The 20,493-nt window shown below is 47.9% G+C and overlaps 2 long non-coding RNA genes across 4 annotated transcripts in view; one reads left to right on the top strand and one right to left on the bottom strand.

Annotated features, from left to right (window-relative positions):
• LOC129381395 (uncharacterized) overlaps positions 1-18,140 on the top strand; it is a 149,561-nt gene extending 131,421 nt beyond the window's left edge. For all 3 annotated transcript variants that reach the window (XR_008609584.2, XR_011891091.1, XR_011891090.1), the window contains 2 exons: positions 15,285-15,515; positions 17,771-18,140. This is a non-coding gene — a long non-coding RNA (uncharacterized lncRNA). The remainder of the gene's footprint in view (positions 1-15,284; positions 15,516-17,770) is intronic.
• LOC129381398 (uncharacterized) lies at positions 12,264-15,051 on the bottom strand. Its single transcript, XR_008609592.1, has 2 exons — positions 14,777-15,051; positions 12,264-13,116 (listed from the first exon to the last, which is right to left on the bottom strand). It is a non-coding gene; the product is annotated as an uncharacterized lncRNA (long non-coding RNA).
• Positions 18,141-20,493: the final 2,353 nt, after the last annotated feature.

Genomic DNA, 20,493 nt, shown 5'->3' with positions numbered 1-20,493 from the left:
ACCAAACAGGCTCCGCAGGCCCTTTGAGTTCACCGCTTCGTTCACCAATAAGCGAGTATTCTAAATTAGACTCGATAGTCGAAAGTCGTTGTTCTTCAGTACGCATGCGGATTCAATTCGCAGCGTTCACTGTTCGCACACCACTAGTGAATTTTTAACTCCAGTATACCAGGGTTGATTGACACGATAATGAAAAGTTGCAAGTGTCGGGGTTTTCTGAAAAGGAAAGAGGGAAATGGATTGGCAGGGAACAGAAAAGAGGAAAGCCCACGGATAACAGCGGCGCCGTTGCGTCAGCGTGACGTCACAGTCATCTAAGTATCAGAGCTTTCCAAAAGGGCACGGTCTGCGCACAGGCTCTCAGAATTTTTACAAAGAGAGAGATTAAGAAACGCGTCATATACTGGTTCCCGGCACACTTAGGACCAAAGATCGGCGACGTCCCCAACCTTAACGAGGCGGCACACGAGGCTGCGCGCGCGCTTACAGACCGCGCGGCTTCACCCAACCACTCGGAGAACAAGGACGCCCCCACTACATACAATGAGATCACGAAACACTACTACCTACAACGTAGAGAGTATAGCACGGCACACTGCACGCTCACTCGAGCTCAATCGGTTACACTGAGAATGCTACAAACACACACATACCCCACGCAAAACAGACTACACCATTACATGCCTGAGCTCTGCGACAAGCCTTATTGCACGAATTGCAATACATCCTTTAACGGCCATCATTTACTCTGGCCGTGCTCGCAAGCTCACATAAACTGCGAACAGGAGAAGCGCAAGTTTGAGGAAGCAATCCGGACCGAAGAACTAGCTCCCCAACTCTGGGCCGTCCAGCAGGTCCACGACGCCGCCTTGCCTTACAGTCCGCGCTTGGCGAGGCGTCTTGCCAAACATCGCATGGTTTAGACGCGCATGTCTGTGGCACCTAGCAAGCCAAAGATCGTTTCATAAGCAACCACGTTCCGGTTGATGTCAACGGTGCCGCACCATCCCGAGTCGTAAGGGCATAGCATCGCGGTAAAGAAGCAGTTTCCTTACTATATTCACAAGAATAGTCAACGTAACTAACCTGGATAGTCGAGAAAGTCATGAACAATGCGCGAGGGACTGCAGCGTCGTGCCCAGAAGACCTGTCGCACCGTGACCAGGGATGAGACTGAGTTATCAGGTCACGTGACGGATGGCGTCATTGACTGAAGTTTCCAGCCGAAAGGTCAAACTCGGGCTGAAACTCAGTTGGAATTGAACGGGCTTAGCTTCAAGGCCACGGAGCGGGAACACTGAGTCGCATGGTCTAGCAAAGGGAGGAAGTGGCTTGAAGCCAGCGCGAATGTTGTATCGATTGTGCAAGTGTCGCTACATGTGAGATTGATCCTTTATTTGTGTATTCCATTGTTTCCTTCAATTGATTTTTTTCGTTTTCTGGATGCTTATGTGCGCATCGTACATAATGTCGTGCCACTGCATTCTGCATCGATTCAAGCGCGCTGAAGCAAAGTGCTCGTTTTTGTGTGCGTGTGTGTACATGTGTTGTTATTTGCTCTTCCATTTATGCCATTTATTATATTCGTTAGGCAATCAAATATTGCGGGAAAGGCGGCGACGAAGGTTGCCAACATATTTGATATGAGGGAATAAATTAAATGCAATCGATTTACTGCCTTCAAGTTGTGAAGCTACGCAGAACTCGACTGCTTAGGCCTGAGTCACTATTTCGTAGTAATCTGGTTTCTTCCTCGCTGCCTGTCACCGAAAGAGCCAGATAATGACGATGGCTTGGCGTTCGAAGCAAATGATGAAGTACATAAGAAAAGAATTACTTGAGGGAATTCTCGCGGTAGTGTTTATGGCAAATGTAAGCATGGTGTTTCGGTCAGTATGCGAATGATGCTAAGTAGATAGACTTTACTAAACTTCGTCCTAGTTCCTTTAAATGGCTTGGTGACTTTGCAAATCATCACTTTCAACAAATCTTCGGCTGTTGAAGCAACAATTCGCATTAATTCTGCATGTGCTCGGAGTATTACTGCCTCCTGCGTTTAGAAATGTACGATTGTTTCGTAATTCAGGCAGATGAAGCGCAATAAATAAAGCCGCAAGAATGTTTAAAGCCACAAGCACCAAACTCCGACAAATAAATCTACTAATGCGAATAGCGGAGGGTGATGCTGGACTTAGCATGATTCCAGAATCAGTGCACTTTTGCAAATATCTGGAATGGAATAATGACACCACTCCGGCAGATGGAATCTGGAATGGAATAAGAGTCCGAGATTCCGGAATGGAGTTGGAATGGAAGGGGAATGGAAGGGGCACATATTCCTGTTGTTGTTAATGTTCATATTAGGCGAGTCTAGAAAGTAAACTTTGCAATCAGAATAAACCAGACTTCGCACAATTTGTTACGTTTCTCAATTTTTTTACTCAATAGCGGCTATTTCAGTGCCTATATATAGGTGACTGCCTCTGCCGCCATAATTATAAAGGACATGACTTTCTACACATTCTGCACTTCTGAAAACCCAGAAACAATTCTGTTTTAAACGGTTTAACTGTGTTTGAAGGCAGCAACACTCAGGCTGTCAAGAATGATTCAATGTAGCAAGACCGTGCTTTATCTACGACACACGGATAGAGTCCAAAAACACGGCGTCGCAAGCGCTAGTGCCCTACGCGAGTCCATGATCTTGAACGAGTGCCGCATTTTTTCGCACATTATCGAATATATCCACAACGCGCTATAACAGGTGGTCAGAGAGTGCACTGAAAAAGAAAATGGCGCTCTTTAAAATGATAGCAAAGATGAAACAAAATATATCGTCCTGTGAATTTACAAAAAGGTTTCACCTCTATTGCGAAGCATCGTTTGGCTCATTCTTGGCAATTCGGAGCAGGTAGTAGGGTACTTGGGTTTTCTCTCTCACTCCCCCTCTCCACGCTTAAGGTAGTAAATTGAGCTCAGTCCGATTGACGTCCCTGCCTTTCCTCCCTTCCTTCTCTAGGTTGCAAGACTCTTGTCTCGCTTCGCTTGAATGAAAAGAAAATAATGTGTGAGTGACGGTAGAATCGAACCTCAGCCGTCGAGCACAGCAACCCGGTACCCTAACCATTAGGTCACGATTCGATTTTTTTTCTTTATGAAGTTAGGCCACAATCCCACGCCCACTTCTGTCGTTCCAAAGCCAGGCAGCTCTTTGAAACACTCAGCGCGTGCGCGTTGTGCCACTTTTTCCGTCTTCTTTCATTGTGACAGCGTCACACCAATGTGACAGCGTCACACCATTGTGACAGCGTCACACCATTGTGACAGCGTCACACCACTGTGATAGCGTCACACCACTGTGACAGTGTCACACCACTGTGATAGCGTCACACCACTGTGATAGCGTCACACCACTGTGACAGTGTCACACAACTGTGACAGTGATGGCACCATGTTAGACCGCACTATCTCCGTGACCGGCACGCTTTCCCCAGTACGTTCCTCGTCGCAGCTAACGCTACGCAGAAACTGTGCGACGTTGTGCCGACTTCGTGACAGCCCACCGGCCGTGGCGGCTTAGCGCTTATTGGCGTTGTGCTGCTGAGCCCGAGCTCCAGAGATGAAATCCCGGCCGCGGCGGACGCAGTTCGATGGAGGGCGAAATGCTAAATCACACCCGTGTCCCGCGCATGGGGGGCACGTTGAAGATCCCCTGGTGGTCAAAATAAATCCGGAATCCCGGAGTCGTTCTTGGCACGTAAAACTCCACAATCAAATTTTGAACGATCGGCCAATTTCAGCAAGTTCTTAACATTTCTCCGCCAGAGTACAAGTGCCATCGTCGTTTTAGCGTACACCACGGGACATAGCCGTAAGTACGTACAATTTTGTTCAACACGCTGATGGCGCTGATGGCGTTATAGTCTGTGTGTCGCTTATTTACACTCGTCCGCTAAATATGTGGAGACCAACCGTCGCCATGTCGAAAGCTCGCTTCGAACGGCTTGGCCTAGAATTCATGCCGTTGCCTCCACACGATCGTCTTCAACGTGTTTGTCGTCGTGCTGCTGACGTCACACACACGCGCGCTCGCGACCAACGCACAACCACTGAATTTAAACAAGCGCATTGGCCCACATGGTATCGCTTTGCGCAAAGCCAAACACTGGATATCCAGCTACAGGCGCTGCCACGGCTAGCGGGAACGCGGGAGAGCATGGCACGCTCCGCGGAGTGCGCCACCACCGGCGCCTCACAGTCTTGCGGCTCCAAATTGATTTTCAGCGAAATGATTGGCGGGAAGCCCGGCGAGTCGTCTGATAAGGTAAGTCACGTGCCAAGGCTTCACGAGGCGCTAGTGGTGCCGCTGCGCGGAGCGCTGCCACGCGTTACTATGTTCCCGCTAGCAGTTGCCGCGCTTGTATCTGTGAAATGCTTCGCAACACATCGATTCCCACAATGCGTGGGATGTGCACAATCTCTATGTCAACTATCAAAGTGACAGAATAATCTATCCCCCGCAGGGGCGTCTGCGTCAGCAGGCGTTTGGTGTGTGGCGACACCACGGACCCGAGCACACGAGGGTTGGACCCTCCCGCGTGTAGCCGTGCGCGGCTTAGCCGTGTCTGGGGAAAAGGGGATCCTGGGGGTTGAGCCGATGCAAGGTGTTTGGACCTTTAAGGCCCCCCGGCGGAGGCAACACACCTCTTCGGCCTCGGCTTCACATAGACGGCACCCCCGGACTGACCCACCCGGAGGAAATCGGTAGTTGCCTTTTCCTGTCTCTCTCTCTCCCTCCAACCTTCGTCTTTCTCTCACTTTTAATCTTTCCTGTCCTCTCTTTATTTTCGTGTTACTTCCGACTTCGTAGGCAGCGAGGGTTAACCTTGTGCACTATATCCACTCTTGGGTATATGTATTCGGTTATAGCGGGGTTGTACCGCTGGCGTGCGCAGAACTGAATATTTCCGTCCTGTGTCGTCCCCTGGTTGGGCTCCATGGTGGGCGGCGGCCATCCCTGCCGAAAACACCATACTCCTAATGGCCACTTCTTTTCCTCGACTACCTGATCGCCCTCAAAAACGAGGGCGCACCGAAGATATTTTCCAATTTCTTGGAAAGAAATCGCAAAACTTCCCCCGATTCCATGTAATTCATTCAAGCAAACCTGAAAAGACCATGAGAATGATTTCTCCTTTCCTGGTATCTAAGTATCTCACTGAAACTCTTGGTACAGGCTATAAAGCATCCAAAATGGCTAGCGGCGATCTCCTTTTGGAACTCCGCGATCCAAAACAGTTTGAAAATCTTCCTAAAGTTGAGTCATTTGGGGAAATCCCAGTAACAGTAACCCCACACCGAACTATGAACACCAGCCGTGGTGTTGTTTCTGACGATGATATGATGGAGCTCACAGAAGCCGAACTGTTGGAAGGCTGGAGTGAGCAAAACGTGATCAATGTTAAAAGAATCATGCTAAGGCGCGACGGGAAGGAGATAAAAACCAAGCACCTTGTACTGACTTTCTCCTCAAGCATTCTGCCTGAGACACTCGAGGCCGGCTACGTAATGTTACGGGTCAGGCCGTATGTTCCAAATCCTCTCCGCTGCTTCAAATACCAGCGTTTCGGTCACAGTTCCCAGAACTGCAGAGGCCGGCAGACATGCGCAAAATGTAGTTCTCGCGATCATGCCTCTGAAACATGCGAAAACGCTCCACACTGCGTGAACTGTGATGGCGAGCATGCCGCATACTCGCGGTCATGCCCGTCTTGGAAGAAAGAAAAAGAAATAGTCACAATCAAAGTAAAGGAAAACATATCATACAAAGAGGCACGCAGGCGGGTTTCATACCTTCCTAAGACCACCTTTGCCGAAGTGGCGCGTCAGGGGGCAGCGTCACAACGGCCTCCGGCGGCTGTCCGACCCACAAGCAGTGAGTCGGCAGTCACGCCATCTGCCCCCGCGACGGTTGCAGCTAGCGCTGCTCCGTCAACCGAGGAGAAGGAACCATCGACCCCGAAGGAGGGCGCAGCCGAGGCTGCCTCAACTTCCGAGGTTCCTTCCTGCGCTGGCAACGGCCGGCGTAGCCAAATCCCTCTGGGAGCCCCATCGACCTCCGGGCTGGTGGGCGCAGGGGTCTTGCCCTCCAAGGCGGGACTCCCTCTGAAATCTTCCCGCTCGCAAGAGCACGTGTCCGGCGCCTCACAAGAGGCAATGGACACTACACCCATCCTCAAGGCGCACCAAGCGCCTAAGGAGCGGCGAGGCTCCCTCGAACGCTCCAGAAAGAACAAGACCCCTATTACAGGGCCTCGAAAGGGTTCTGTAATCTAAGGCATCCCGTCCGTTTCCGTTAACACAGCACCAATTTAATTTAAATATGGATACACAAATCATTCAATGGAACATTAGAGGTCTCCTTACACACCTTGATGATTTGCAAGAACTCATCCACAAACATAATCCAAAAGTACTGTGTTTACAGGAAACACATTTAAAATCCAGACACGCAAACTTTCTCCGTACGTATGTTACGTTTCGTAAAGATCGCGATGATGCCATCGCATCATAGGGTGGTGTTGCGATTCTCACACATAAAAGTATAGCATGTCAACTTTTACAGCTTCGAACTCCCCTTGAAGCAGTGGCGGTGCGAGTTGTTCTGCTAAACAAACTCATCACTATTTGCTCGCTTTATATACCCCCACATTACAAATTAACTAAACATGAATTTCAGTCATTTATAGATGAACTGCCAGAACCCTATGTTGTTCTTGGCGACTTCAATGCGCACAACAGCCTGTGGGGCGACTCTCGTATAGATGCGCGAGGTCGTCTTGTTGAACAGTTCCTCTTCTCTTCTGGTGCATGCCTGCTGAATAAGAAGGCACCCACATATTATTCTCTCGCCAACAGAACATTTTCATCAATTGACCTCAGCCTAGTTTCCCCGTGTATACTGCCTGAACTCCAATGGGAAGTTATGAACAATCCTTACGGGAGCGACCACTTCCCCATACTGATAAGAACATCCAAAGAAAACGAATATTCTCCACAAACTCCTAGGTGGAAGATAGACACAGCCGACTGGCAGAAATTTCGATCTCTCTCTAGCATCTCATGGGCTGACCTGTCTTCTTTAGAAATTGATGCTGCTGTGGATTATCTTACAGCATTCATAATAGATGCCGCGTCAAAATGCATATCCGAAGTAAGTGGTTTGGCATGCAAACCACGTGTACCATGGTGGAACAGCGAATGTCGGACCGCCCGTAAGAATCAGAACAAGGCGTGGGGGTTGCTGCGAGCTTCTCCCACCGCTGAGAATCTTGTCAACTTTAAAAAAATAAAATCCCAAGGTAGGAGAACCCGCCGACAGGCCAGAAGAGAAAGTTGGCAGAAATTTTTATCGAGTATTAACTCGTTTAGGGATGAGGCCAAAGCCTGGAACAGGGTAAATAGGATTAGAGGGCGGCAAACACATTCACTCCCCCTGGTAAACACACAGGGCGATACACTGCAAGACCAGGCAGACACACTTGGGGAATATTTTGAGAGCGTGTCAAGTCCAACAAATTATACACAGTCCTTTCTCAAATACAAAGAAACAGAAGAACGTAAGCCATTAAGAAGAAAAGGTCGAGAGAATGAGCCTTATAACCATCCTTTTTGTACTGCTGAATTGAGAGCTGCCTTGAGCGTATGCAACAGCTCCGCACCAGGATCTGATAGAATCATGTATGAAATGCTCAAAAACTTACATAATGACACGCAGGTTACACTACTCACACTTTTCAACACCATTTGGGATGCAGGGTACCTTCCAACCGCATGGAAGGAAGCCATTGTGGTCCCTGTTTTGAAACAAGGCAGGGACCCTTCCTCAGTGGCAAGTTACCGCCCGATAGCCCTCACAAGTTGCATCTGTAAGGTGTTTGAAAAAATGATTAATCGGCGACTCATCCATTTCCTTGAACTGAACAAAATACTTGATCCTTATCAGTGTGGCTTCAGGGAAGGGCGCTCCACAACTGATCACCTTGTACGTATTGAAGCAAACATCCGTGACGCATTTGTACACAAACAGTTTTTCCTATCCATATTCCTCGATATGGAGAAGGCATACGACACAACGTGGCGATACGGGATCTTAAGAGACTTGGCAGAAATGGACATTCATGGTAACATGCTAAACCTCATAGAAAGCTATTTGTCCAATCGCACATTCCGTGTAAAAGTCGGCAATGTGCTGTCACGTCCTTTTACACAAGAAACTGGTGTACCCCAGGGAGGCGTGCTCAGTTGCACACTTTTTATTGTTAAAATGACAACGCTTCGTGCTTCTTTACCACCGGCCATTTTGTATTCCGTCTATGTGGACGACATTCAAATAGGCTTCAAATCCTGCAACCTCACAGTATGCGAAAGACAGGTACAGCAAGGCTTGAACAAGGTTTCCAAATGGGCAGACCAAAACGGATTTAAGGTCAACCCCCACAAAAGTTCTTGTGTTCTCTTCACAAGAAAGAGAGGCCTGGTCCCAGATCCTTGTGTAGAACTGGGCGGACAACAAATTCCTGTCAACAAAGAACACAAATTCCTAGGTATTATTCTTGACTCCAGGCTCACTTTCATTCCTCACTTAAAACATCTTAAAGAAAAATGTCTTAGAACAATGAACTTACTTAAAATACTATCCCACACATCGTGGGGTAGCGACAGACAGTGTTTATTGAATATTTACAGGAGCCTAGTTCGATCACGGTTAGATTATGGTGCCGTAGTATACCACTCTGCCGCACCGAGCGCACTTAAGATATTAGACCCCGTTCACCATCTGGGTATCCGTCTGGCCACTGGCGCATTTAGGACAAGCCCTGTTGAAAGCCTATATGTAGAGTCAGATGAGTGGCCACTCCATCTTCAGAGAACAAACATCAGCTTAACATATTTTCTCAAGGTTCGCTCTAATAAAGAACATCCGTGTTTCACAACCGTTAACGACTTGACGTGTGAAACACTTTTTCATAACCGACCCTCTATGAGACTTCCATTCTCACTGCGTGCAAGAGAACTTAGCACGGAAATGGATATCCCAGTTCTGGAACAACGCCTAATGCCCCCAGCAAAGCTAGTACCGCCCTGGGAGTGGCAGCTGATAGAGTGTGACACATCCTTTGTAGAGGTCACTAAACATGCCCCAGAGACACATATCCAAATGCATTTCTTGGAGCTCCAGTACAAGTACTCGTGCACAGAATTTTACACAGACGCTTCTAAGTCGCATGCCGGGGTCTCCTACGCAGCCATTGGTCCATCCTTCTCGGAATCAGGTGTACTGCACCCTGAAACAAGTATATTTACGGCTGAGGCCCATGCACTATTATCGGCTGTGAAACATATCAGAAAATCAAATATTCAAAAAACAATTTTATTTACAGACTCCCTAAGCGTCGTGAAAGCCTTGAAGTCACACTGTAAACACAGAAACCCCGTAATTACTGAGCTCTATTCTATTCTCTGTAGAGCGTATATGTCTAAACAGCATGTCATTATATGCTGGGTGCCTGGACATAGGGGCATCGAGGGTAACGTTCTAGCAGACCAGATGGCCACATCGATTTCATTGCATGCAATTAATCCTGCTGCTTCGGTCCCTGTCACAGACCTGAAGCCTTTTTTAAGAAGGAAACTGCGAAATCACTGGCAACGTAAGTGGGACGCAGAAGTAAATAACAAACTGCACGTGATAAAGCCACAATTAGGGTCTTGGCCCTCCGTAACAAAATCACGGCGAACAGATGTCCTATTCTGTCGCCTCAGAATAGGACACACATTTGGCACACATAACTTTTTACTCACTGAAAATGATCCTCCAACCTGTGGTAGGTGCGGGGAGAGGCTGACCGTCCTCCACGTCCTCCTGGAGTGTCGGGCAGCCGAATCTGAGAGAAAGAAACATTTTCCCCTAGCATACCGGCAGCAGATCCCCCTTCATCCAGTAATGTTACTCGGCCCCGAACCGCTATTTGACACCAACGCAGTCCTAAGTTATCTGAAAGATGTTGTTTTACATGTAATTAGCCCCATACGTTCATAGCGTCTCCTCTCTCCAGAGGATGCCGCTGTGAAAGCTATTTCGTATAGCACATGCCTCCAGGCCCTTGTGTTTCAAGGGCTCTGGCGAGGCAGCAGTGCTCCAAGTAATTTTATCATCTTTTATATTTTATATTTTTCATCATTCTTCTACGATTGATTTTATTGTTTATAGTATTCGTCATTAGTCATCGCCACAATTTTATAGCACGTAGATTTTACGCACTTTACAGCGAATATTTTTAGGCCACTTTACAGCCAAGTCACATCTTCCACAGTACATCGTCAACATTACCACGTGTCATGGCGCTCTTTGGCCAAACCTGGCCCTTGCGCCACAAAACACAACACATCATCATCAGAATAATCTATCGGTGTGCATGACATACGCGACGGTGTAAGAATATTTTGTACTTTGCTCTGCTCGATGAAAAATGGTGTAAAAAAAGTCACATGCTTTTTTTTTTTGGAAAATGTTCGACTTGACTTAAAGGCAAGACTTGCTTGCATTGCAGCCCTGCGATGTGGTCGGGAACCGCCTATCACCTGTAGAGCCTAAGTGCGAAGCTGACTTCAACGGCCACGAGCGTGGAGCTGTAGGCACGATTGTAGGCGCAATTGGGGCACCATGCACTTTTAACAAAGTTTGCACCCTTTGGGGCTTATCTTGTCCCACAACGATTATCGTCACAACCTTGCTTGCGTTTCCTTGCTGTAAAACCTCGCGCTAGCTACTTTCCTCTCAAGAATGCAGTGTAACGCAGACACACGCATATACCGTTCCTGACCTGGAAATATTGGGCGCGCAGCGTTATAGAGAAAAAAAAAAAGAAAGTGAACAGGAATCGCAGAGATTGTGTCTCCTTGCCTGACCCCTTTCTTGATAGGTTTCTTTTTTTTTCACGTTTCTGGTAGAGAATTGATGTAGCTGTGGAGAATGTAGATATTTGCCGAGATATTCACGTACGTTTCCTGGTGGAAATACATTCCTTCGCAAATGAGAGGTAATTCGTAATTTGTTCCTCATTCCAATCGCGTAGCAAGATGACGCCTAACCTGCTTTTTATTACACCAGGAAAGCTTCTGCAGTATTGCAGCGTGCGGGCACAAGCCAGTTAGTTTCCACGAGTCTAAGAAAACAAACGCGAGCCTTGGCAACGGAAATTTATGCATACCATCGTCTCGATTTCTTCCCTGCTTTCATTCTCACCAACATCGACCATCGTCTTTTACTAACAAGGCGTAGTGAAACACTAACCTTACTTGTAGAAAGAAAAAAAAGAATCATTCGTCACCAATTTATATCCAACCAAAAAGACCAAGAAACTAAAAAAGCATGAAAAATAATATATACAGATTTCTCGGTTAACCTAACACTTCTGACAATCAAATGAGCGAAAAAGATCGTAAAAAACATCGCTTTGGCGCTGCTGCTCCTGCTGCGCTGAGAAGGCACTTCCAATCGGCACGTCTGCTCCCTTCGGCGTCACTCGAGAGAGCGGATGAATGGATGCTACGAGCGTCCCCTTTGAGATGGCGTGGTGGGTCGCGCCACCAAGCTCTTGTTTTGCCTAGTGTCCTACCTATCTTTGAAAAAAAAATCACACACACACGCAAGGAATTCCCAGCATCAAACTTTCTGAACCACTGTTGGGAACCTCGTACACATTCGTTTTTTTTTTTTTTTTTTTTTTGTGGTCTCCCTACTTTTCGGCTACAAAACTTCCAGTCGCCTCATACTAATCTCTCTTGCGGACACGTTTACTTTCCACCTGATATAGCTGAATCCAAAGGCTTGAAGAAGGCCAGAGGAGCCTAAACCTATAGCTCGTGCGCTGAAACCGGATGCGCGGAGGCGAGCGCCATCTGGAGGTGGTGCAAGGAACCCAGTGGCGCACATGTTTCGCTGCGATTAGAGATTCGCAAAGAAAAGCTCGAGGAATTAGTAACCTTTTCATCGCCTGTGATTGTGGCAATAACACGACCAGTGAATACGTATCTTGTACTGACCTTCGCAGTAACTAAACGTGCGTGTTTTCACCTTACTTTCAACGGAATTACAGATACGTTGAACTATCGGAACGGAATTTGCGATCGTTTATTTAAGGAATAGAAGTCGCGAAGTGAAAAAAGGAAAAGAACAAAAAGAAACAGTGCAGACAATGCGTTGTTTACCACATATTTATTGTCTTTTTTATACAGGACTGATAATGTAGTTTCGAATTTCGTGAACTTAGCGCAAAAGAAACAAACGGCTAAAATGTTTCGAAATGAGAACCAGGAAAAGAAGTATTCGTAAATATTTTCACTTAGCAATGATAAACGTTTCCAATGCAGCGACTCTGGCTCTGTAGTCAAATATGTTAAATGAACAATCCGCTTACGTTTCACCGGTAGCTACTATCGTAAAAATTGTTTTTCTTGGCGTCAATAGTACGTAAGTAGAGGAAGCCTCGTAAAAAGAGCATCATAGTATGCCGCTTAATCTAGGAATTTCGAATAATCGGAGATCGTCGCTTGATTATTTGATCGGGATCTCTAGCAATGCTGAACAACACACAAGGCACTCGCTTATCACTTCACCAATGATATGCTAGCGTCCAGCTATCGTCCTCACGCTTGTGCGGAACTTGTAAAGGCACACAAAACGTATAGCGTTCCCCGGTCGCGTTCCCTTTAAGTGCTGCGTCAACCGTTTACTAGCTGACTGCTCGACGTATCGTTTACGTCGTTGCTATTCCACTAACCCCAATAAGTGAGCTACGAGATGCGAGTTCAGTGCGTTACTATTGGGAAAGGTAATTCCGCAAATATCGCACTGACAGTGCTGCAACCTGACGTGCTCGTCGCGGTCGCATTTCTGGGCGAAACTGGACTGGCAGTCCGGGCACTGACAGACAGTTTGAGCCGCATAGATGCGTCTGTCTTGCCAGGCTCGAGGAACGGGTGCAAGCCAGGGAGCACACGTCGCAGACGTAGTTCCGGTTTGCTTGGCCTTCCGGGCTTCTGTCGACTCCCCTATATAGAAGTAGGGCGAAGAACGGCGACTTAGTGCACGGACATATGCCGCAGTGAGAGCAGAGCGGATTTTCGTTGGCCAGTACAAGAGAAACGCAATTCGCACGACAGTGCCGTTTTGTAAAAGCACCTCTCTGCTCCTTGTACTATACCTTCTACCTATTTTGTCCCTTAGGCATAACACAGGGGTTTCCCTAACCGGGTTCCGCCAACGGAGTTTTATCGCTCTGTGAGCGGCCAAAACAAATATGGCCGCATGCGTTCTTAGTATAACTGTTACATTCGAGTTGGACTTTTAGAAAACCACCGCATGGACACATCCGCACTTGCAGTTGGCTTCGCGTGAAAGACTGTTGCGAAGCGGTATTGAAGGCTCCGCGCTGTGCCATTCGTGGGTCCACATTGCCAGCTCTGTACGCGTTACATTAGCGCACGGTTTTGGTCTGAACGAGATTAAACTCGCAAGTCCAGCAAGAAGAGAAAACTTTCTAATGTGTACATTTCTGTACACATCTCTAATCGTTTTGAAGATGTGGGCGCCCACGCGGCATACGAGGCAGCCGCCGGTAGCGGCAGGATAAGTCTCAGTTTGATTGTTCCTCATCTTCAAATCGATCTGCGATGCGGACGAGGTGCGCCGAGGGCTGGTAGCTTCGTACGCGCTGTGCTTTCGACGCATTTTTCGCGTTGAAGCGAGACGCAGCACGAAGGTCACTTCGCTCGCTGCTGCTGCCGCGCCGACCTGTGTCCTGTGCGTTGCCTTGTGGTGCAATTGTAGATGCAGTAGTTGCCGACGGCGCCAAGCCAGTGTCTGTGTCCTTTCCCTATGCACGCGAAACCGCGATATCGCTCGACAAATGTGGTTGAACCGCGTTCAGCCACGGCAATTTCTTTCTTACTGCGTTTTGTATTTCGCATTATTTACCGATGCTGACCCAATGAAAACATGAAAGCTGTTCAGCGCTAAACGTAGTCCGACGTAGCGTGAGCGCGCGCACACGCGTTACGTTACGTTGGCGAGAACAACAGCGTCTCTAGTTCGACAGATTGTTCAACGCAGTGGCGCAGCCGACGTAAACGGACGCGGCTAACGCGCTCCGACGCATCCGACGTCAAACGACGCGCGCAGATAACGTCGGACTATAACTGCGCCTCAATTAATCTTCGGTGTGACGCGAGGGTCACTGAAACTGCTTGCCTCCGGAAACTTCCAAAACGTTTAGTTCGCAAAGACGTTAGACATGTACAGACGGATGTCACGTCCTTGGTGCGGCTGACGCAGGCGTCTTGTTGGGGCCCGTAAATCCCTCCATTATAGTGCGATTATTTGCGTAATCACTGTGCGCGCACAGTAGAAACGTTTTTTTTTTTCGATTTGTGACACTTGTTTTATTTACCTATATTCCGGTCACTGCTTCGGTGAGCCTAAAATGGGAAAGTGAATAGGCATGGTAAAAGCAGCAGCTGCGCAATGCAAGACAGTATCTTCGAAGCTACCACGCACTTACACGTGAAAAACAATTTCACTGTAGAAAGCGGTATGTATCTGCTTCGAGTACTGTCTTTTCGGCCGAAACACACGAGTATGCTGCTGACGGCACCACTGGTTGACTCTTGCTAACACCAGTCACTGGAAAGCTTGAAAATTGGGAAACCTTACCTTCCGTTGTCCTCCATATTGTAAGAAGCTTCCTGGGTTCCTGTGCGGCGTGTCCTCGGATTTGTGTGTACGTTGCAGCTGTTCAGCGGAAGCAGGTGAACCTTGGTTCCTTCCTCGCCGGTAATAGATACGAAGACTGCGAGGCGCAGCTGCCCGTTTGGTATTTCACAAAAACAACGCACGACGCACGCGCGTTTGCTGTCGAGAAAGCGCGGAAACACGGGGGAAAAAAGGCGGAAACTTCGAAAAACTGTCCTATTAAGTTTACCGCTAGAGCAACGCGAATGTAATGCTGGTAGTAGTGTCACTAGGGCGGCCAGCTAGGTTAGTTTCGGTTCTAGCAATAGCGTGACAATGTATGTGGCTCCTTATGTATGTATGTGGCTCCTTAAAACCTACGAATAATGTAAGATTATAGAATTATGTGTTGAAAAATATGTGTTTGCGCCTGGTTTTTTTTTTTTGCATACTATATTGTATTTCGTCGCTTCATTCGTTGCGCCAGCAGGCGGCGCTTCCACTGTCATCACTTTGGCTGCCGTTCTGTTCGTCTGCTCTTGACGCTCTGCACAACTGCGCGCCCCTGCCGTCTGCTGTGCGCTTCAAGATGTCTCTATATCGGCCAGTGTCTCAGCATTGTAGGGAAAACCGAAGAAAGGACACATGGCATTCTGTGCGGCTCTACAGCGGGCCAACACGGGGAGGGACAGCATTGCCCATTTCTTGTACTTCCAGAAAGGTAAGTCCCTTTTTTCATGTAGTCGTTAGGTAGAGAAGAACCGCTAACCTTATGCAATGGCTATGAGACGAAAGCAATGCCTTCCGTACGCTGTAAGTTTATCTGTGGTGTGTAAATACATCGAGGCTGCCTATCGACAGCACCTCCCGAGTTGAGTGAGCGAGCCAAACCGCTGACGTTGTGTTTCTCTGTGTCTCGGTGACTGCTGTTCGTTTCTTGCTGTACGGACGAGAAATTAGGTTAGACAGCATTGGGGGGGTGCTTGTATGTTGTCCTTGGTTGTGCATTGCAAGCCGCCTAGAGGTTCGCAAGGTGGGGAAACCAATTGAAGGAGCACTGCGATAACGCACAAATCACTGCAAGCACAGTCTTCTTCGCGTTGTCTGCTTCGGCGACGGACGCATTTAGCGAAATGTGTGTCGCGAGAAACCCCGCCAACGATTTAATTTCGCCGCACTGTATCTCGTCGCCTGGCGGTTTGACTTCGTTGGCTTCTTTCCTTCGACGGCCGCGCAACGCATGTCATGATTAAAATGACGCGACAAATCTGCACGAAAGACGAAAGCAACGCCTGCCGTACGCTGTAAGTTTATCTGTGGTGTGTATATACATCAAGGCTGCCTATCGACAGGGCCTCCTGAGTTGAGTGAGTGAGCCAAACCGCTGACGGAAATTGCGCTTCTCTTTATCTCGGCGACTGCGGTTCATTTCTTGCTCACGATGTTTAAATGCTTGCTGTACGGACGAGGAGAAGGTTTGCAATTCCGTCACGCAAACCTTCTAAAGCGCAGCAAGTTAAGGACGGCAAGTGTTCGCTCTTATACCGGCATCAAAGCTCTGAACTGCTTGCCGTCAAAACAACTTTGATAAAAAACGTGAATAAAAAAATTTGCGCTTTCCCCAGAAAGACGAAGCATCGATTGCGTTAGCGAATGATTAGACAGGGACACGAAGTCAAGATCGGCTCTATAAGTCTTTATCGGCTCTATGAGCGTGTGTACACTCCATTAGTAACAAAACCGGCATGGTGGCACACGCGCGCAGGCAAACGAACACATCTCGCTCGATGACTGCGGACACTCGCTATTAGAACGCTGGCGCAAGGAAGAGCGGCAGCAGCAGCGAGCGAATTGCCTTTTGCGTTGCCTCTCGTTTCAACGCGAAGTAAGCGGCGAGAACACAGCGCACGCGAAGCCATCAGCCTTCGGCGCTCCTAGACTTGGTACCCAAAGCAGGTTACTTTCAGGACAGGGCAAAGCATACCCGCGCCCCGTCTTCCACCCGCCCGTACAGCTTTGCGCACGCGATGGAAGACGGCACCCTCTCTCCCCACCTTCCTCCCTTGCACGCGCGAGATCAGGTCACCATCCGTCTCGCTCACCCTCGCACCCTTTCACTCGAACGCGGTCATATCCTACTCGGATTTTATATGGAACATCACGGCAATGACGCCAGAAATTCGCCTGGAGTCGGAGGCGGTGATATCGTCTCAGGCGCCTTTTGTTTCTGGGCGCCACTTGATTAATGCAACTTCGTGAATTACGCATGTATATACCTGTGCAATTTACTGCTTATCTAGAGGCTGCCGATCTGGACGCTCGAGTGATGAGAGTAACGCGAGTGTGACTTATTTTTCCGTAAGTAGAAAAAGAACTGGTGCAGTGATAAGACGCCTGCTGTGTTAACAGAGCAAAAAAGACCAGACAAAGAAGGAACGATACTCGGAGGGACCGTTGTTTGCAGCGCTACATAGCATTTCCCGGTGAGCACTTGCATTTGAGTTTCCCACATTTCTGCGAATCTCACTCGTCACGCCACATCAGTTACAACCACCGAATCATCTCTGCTCATGCTCGCCGTCAATCGACGTTGCTTGTTGACATCTTTTCTCCTCGTCTGTCGCACCGGGCATCAGAAACTCGAATTTTTCAAGTTGTAGACATCATGCTGCTTGAGTGTATTGCCTGTCACTGCCTCGAAATATAAGCTCCGATGCGATCATTCTCTGAATATCCCAACGCACTGCGTTGACACACAAACACCTCATTTGCATTTTTAATATGGCGCGTGCATTGCACATTCTGCGTGTAATGAGGCAAGAGGGTAACGACACGATACGCTGCTCCGTCTGAGCGATTCCGGTGCTTCCATCAGGCCGTTTTTACAAAAATGCGTGCTGCATATAGCGACGGCTGTCCAGTTCGCAGCTAAACTTACCAATAAGACGAGGTACTTTATTCGCTGTTTCTATGCAGGGCGATGTGAGAGCGTTCTGTGTCGGAGAAGACCGCGACACACTGGCTAATCGGGCACCACTCCCCAAGATCCTCACCTTCAGGGGATACCAGAAGAACTACGTATCGGCCGTTGCCTTACGTAACGACTGCGTTTGCCAGCACGTGGCCTCTGGTGCTCATTCCGAACGGTGGTAGGTGGCGCTACGGATGCACTGAACGCAACTATTGAACAAGGATTTACGTGACGACACGGTTTCAAAGGAAAGTGCTGCAGGCCCAGTCATTTTATCCCTTTCTGGTCCAAATTTTTTCGACAAAGAGAAATAGTTACGTTAATGTACGTCTGAACACCAGATATCAAGGTAAAATAAACGAAATTCCGGCTTCAGTCTTGTACCCTCTATCGAAGATATTTCTCATGAACTGCCAAAAACGCAATGCATTGAAGCCGAGCGTCTTATTTCGGGCTTCCCAATTCGCAGTCATAAATGCTGCGAAACATTGCCACAGAAACTTTGAATACCCTTCTTTTTTTTTAGCCAACAAAGGTAGGTTATATGCATTGTGCAGTATGTTGCGAAAAAAAAAGGCAGATTTTCTCTGCAGGTGAAGCATCGGTCGTGGTAGCAAAGTATACGACAACTGCAAGAATTGAGCTTCGTAGCTTTATGAGCCCCACAAATAGAAATAAATATTCGCTTACGTAATGACAAGCTTGGTTTCACGCGCACACAGGCAAGAATATCAACAGATCACATCCGATGACCGCGAATGCTCGTTGTCGAAAATGCTGGCGTGATGAAAACGCGCCGGCAGAAAGTAGCGAACGCTTGTTGCTGCATCTCGCTTGAACGCGTCTCCGAAGCATGAGATCACGTGACCTGCAACGTTAGGCCGAGCGGGAAGGGCGCACACATGAAGCCGTCAGCCATACCGATGGCCAAAGCGCATGCCCTCAGCCCAGATGACAGCCATGTGCAGCCACGGCCGGAATGGAAGAGGAGACGCCCACTCACGCGCTCTCACGTGCTTGTTCACGTTAGCGCGCGCTCTGGAATATCATTACATCCGTTTCTGAGCGATTGTGAACTTGCGCATGGCACAATGACGACGATAGCCGTGTTGACGATGGAATGACGGCAATGGGATGACGACGGAACAACGGCGACGATGACGACGACATATAACAATGACACAATCTTGTCAAACAACACGGAACGAGACAAATGACGAAAACATAAAGGGAGTTGGTGGATACAAAGACAAGCGCTGACTTCCAACTAGGTTTTATTTTTTAGAAAGAACACACATAGATACCTTAGCACGTGCGTGATTTCACAGTGACCCCGACACGTCGAAAGACGCATCGCAATCGCAAGAAAACGAAACGTTGTTAAATTTTTATGTGGCTGCGTCACTTATTCCCACGCATCCCCTCCCCCCCCCCCCCCCTTCCAAAAGACAAAGTAGCTCCTCATACGACAAATATATGGAGGGCTTACCTACAGCGCGTCCGTTTTCCATTGCCGTGACTTCTGTAATCAATGCGGCGTGGTTCAATCTGGTTTAAGAATCATGACCTAGTGGCCCAAGCTGTTAGACAACTTGGATCACTGGGTCTTAGTAGAGAGCGTGACGATGACCACGTGACCAGAGTAAAATATCACGAAGTTAGAATCACGTCTAAAGAATGACCACGATGGCGTCAAGACCAGGAGCAGATACCTATTGGCCCAAGCAGGTAGACAAGTGGGCAGCTGGGTTGGCATAGGAGTGGATGGACGGACTGACGGACGGATGTGAGCTCAAAACAGATGGAGTAGGGAAGGAACGCTATTGGCAACGAAAATTGTGCTCCTAACAGTCTTTAATGAATCCTGATGGGTTTCATTTTTCTCATGAGGAACGCTCCGATGAGGAACGCTCAGCTCGGACCTGGCAATATACCTGTCGAAATTCTAAAGGCTACTAATCCCGTTTCTGGTCGCATTCTTCAGGTGATATTTGCGCAGACTATCTCTGAGGCATCTGTTCCAAAGGACTGGATAACTCCGAAGGTTGTGCCAATATTCAAGACAGGAAATAAATGCAACCCTTGCAACTATCGCCCCGTTTCACAAACTACTATAGCCTGCAAACTTCTGGAGCACATCATATGTTCACAAATAGCACAACACCTCGCGGACGGCTCATCTTTTTTATCCAAAAACATTGCTTTCGTCCTGGGTTATTCTGGCTTATCGCTCCTCGTCGTCTTTTTAATTAGATGAGAATTCTGCGTCTTCTCGGCTCTACTAATGCCTTTAACAACTGGTTTTTGCCTATTGCTATAGCGGAATGGAATAAGCTACCCTAATTGAACGTTATCCAGTAAAATTTTGCAGTTTATTCTTCGCACAACCTATGTACTTTTTGTATTTACTACAGGTCACCTTTCTTTTTGTTCGTTGAATGATACTTTGTCTTTCAATTTGACTTATCTGCACGAAGTTTTTCTATTTGTGTTTCTCGATCACTCCGCCGAATGTATGCTGGGTAATATGTTTTTTTTTTTTAAGTATGTCTTTAGCGATCCTTGTTTAACCATATGCATGCCGGTGCATTTCAACTGCTTTTATTCATTGAATTACTTCTCATGCGTTCTTCACCACATTCTATTTTGTCCCACTGGCGAAGTTTGGTGTATTCTGTACATGTACTACCTTCCACCCCCTTTATGTTATATCCCAAGCAGGGGCCTT

Source organism: Dermacentor andersoni, chromosome 11, assembly GCF_023375885.2.
Source record: "Dermacentor andersoni chromosome 11, qqDerAnde1_hic_scaffold, whole genome shotgun sequence".
Classification (NCBI taxonomy): Eukaryota; Metazoa; Arthropoda; class Arachnida; order Ixodida; family Ixodidae; genus Dermacentor; species Dermacentor andersoni.
This window is presented reverse-complemented; position numbering and strand designations above follow the sequence as displayed.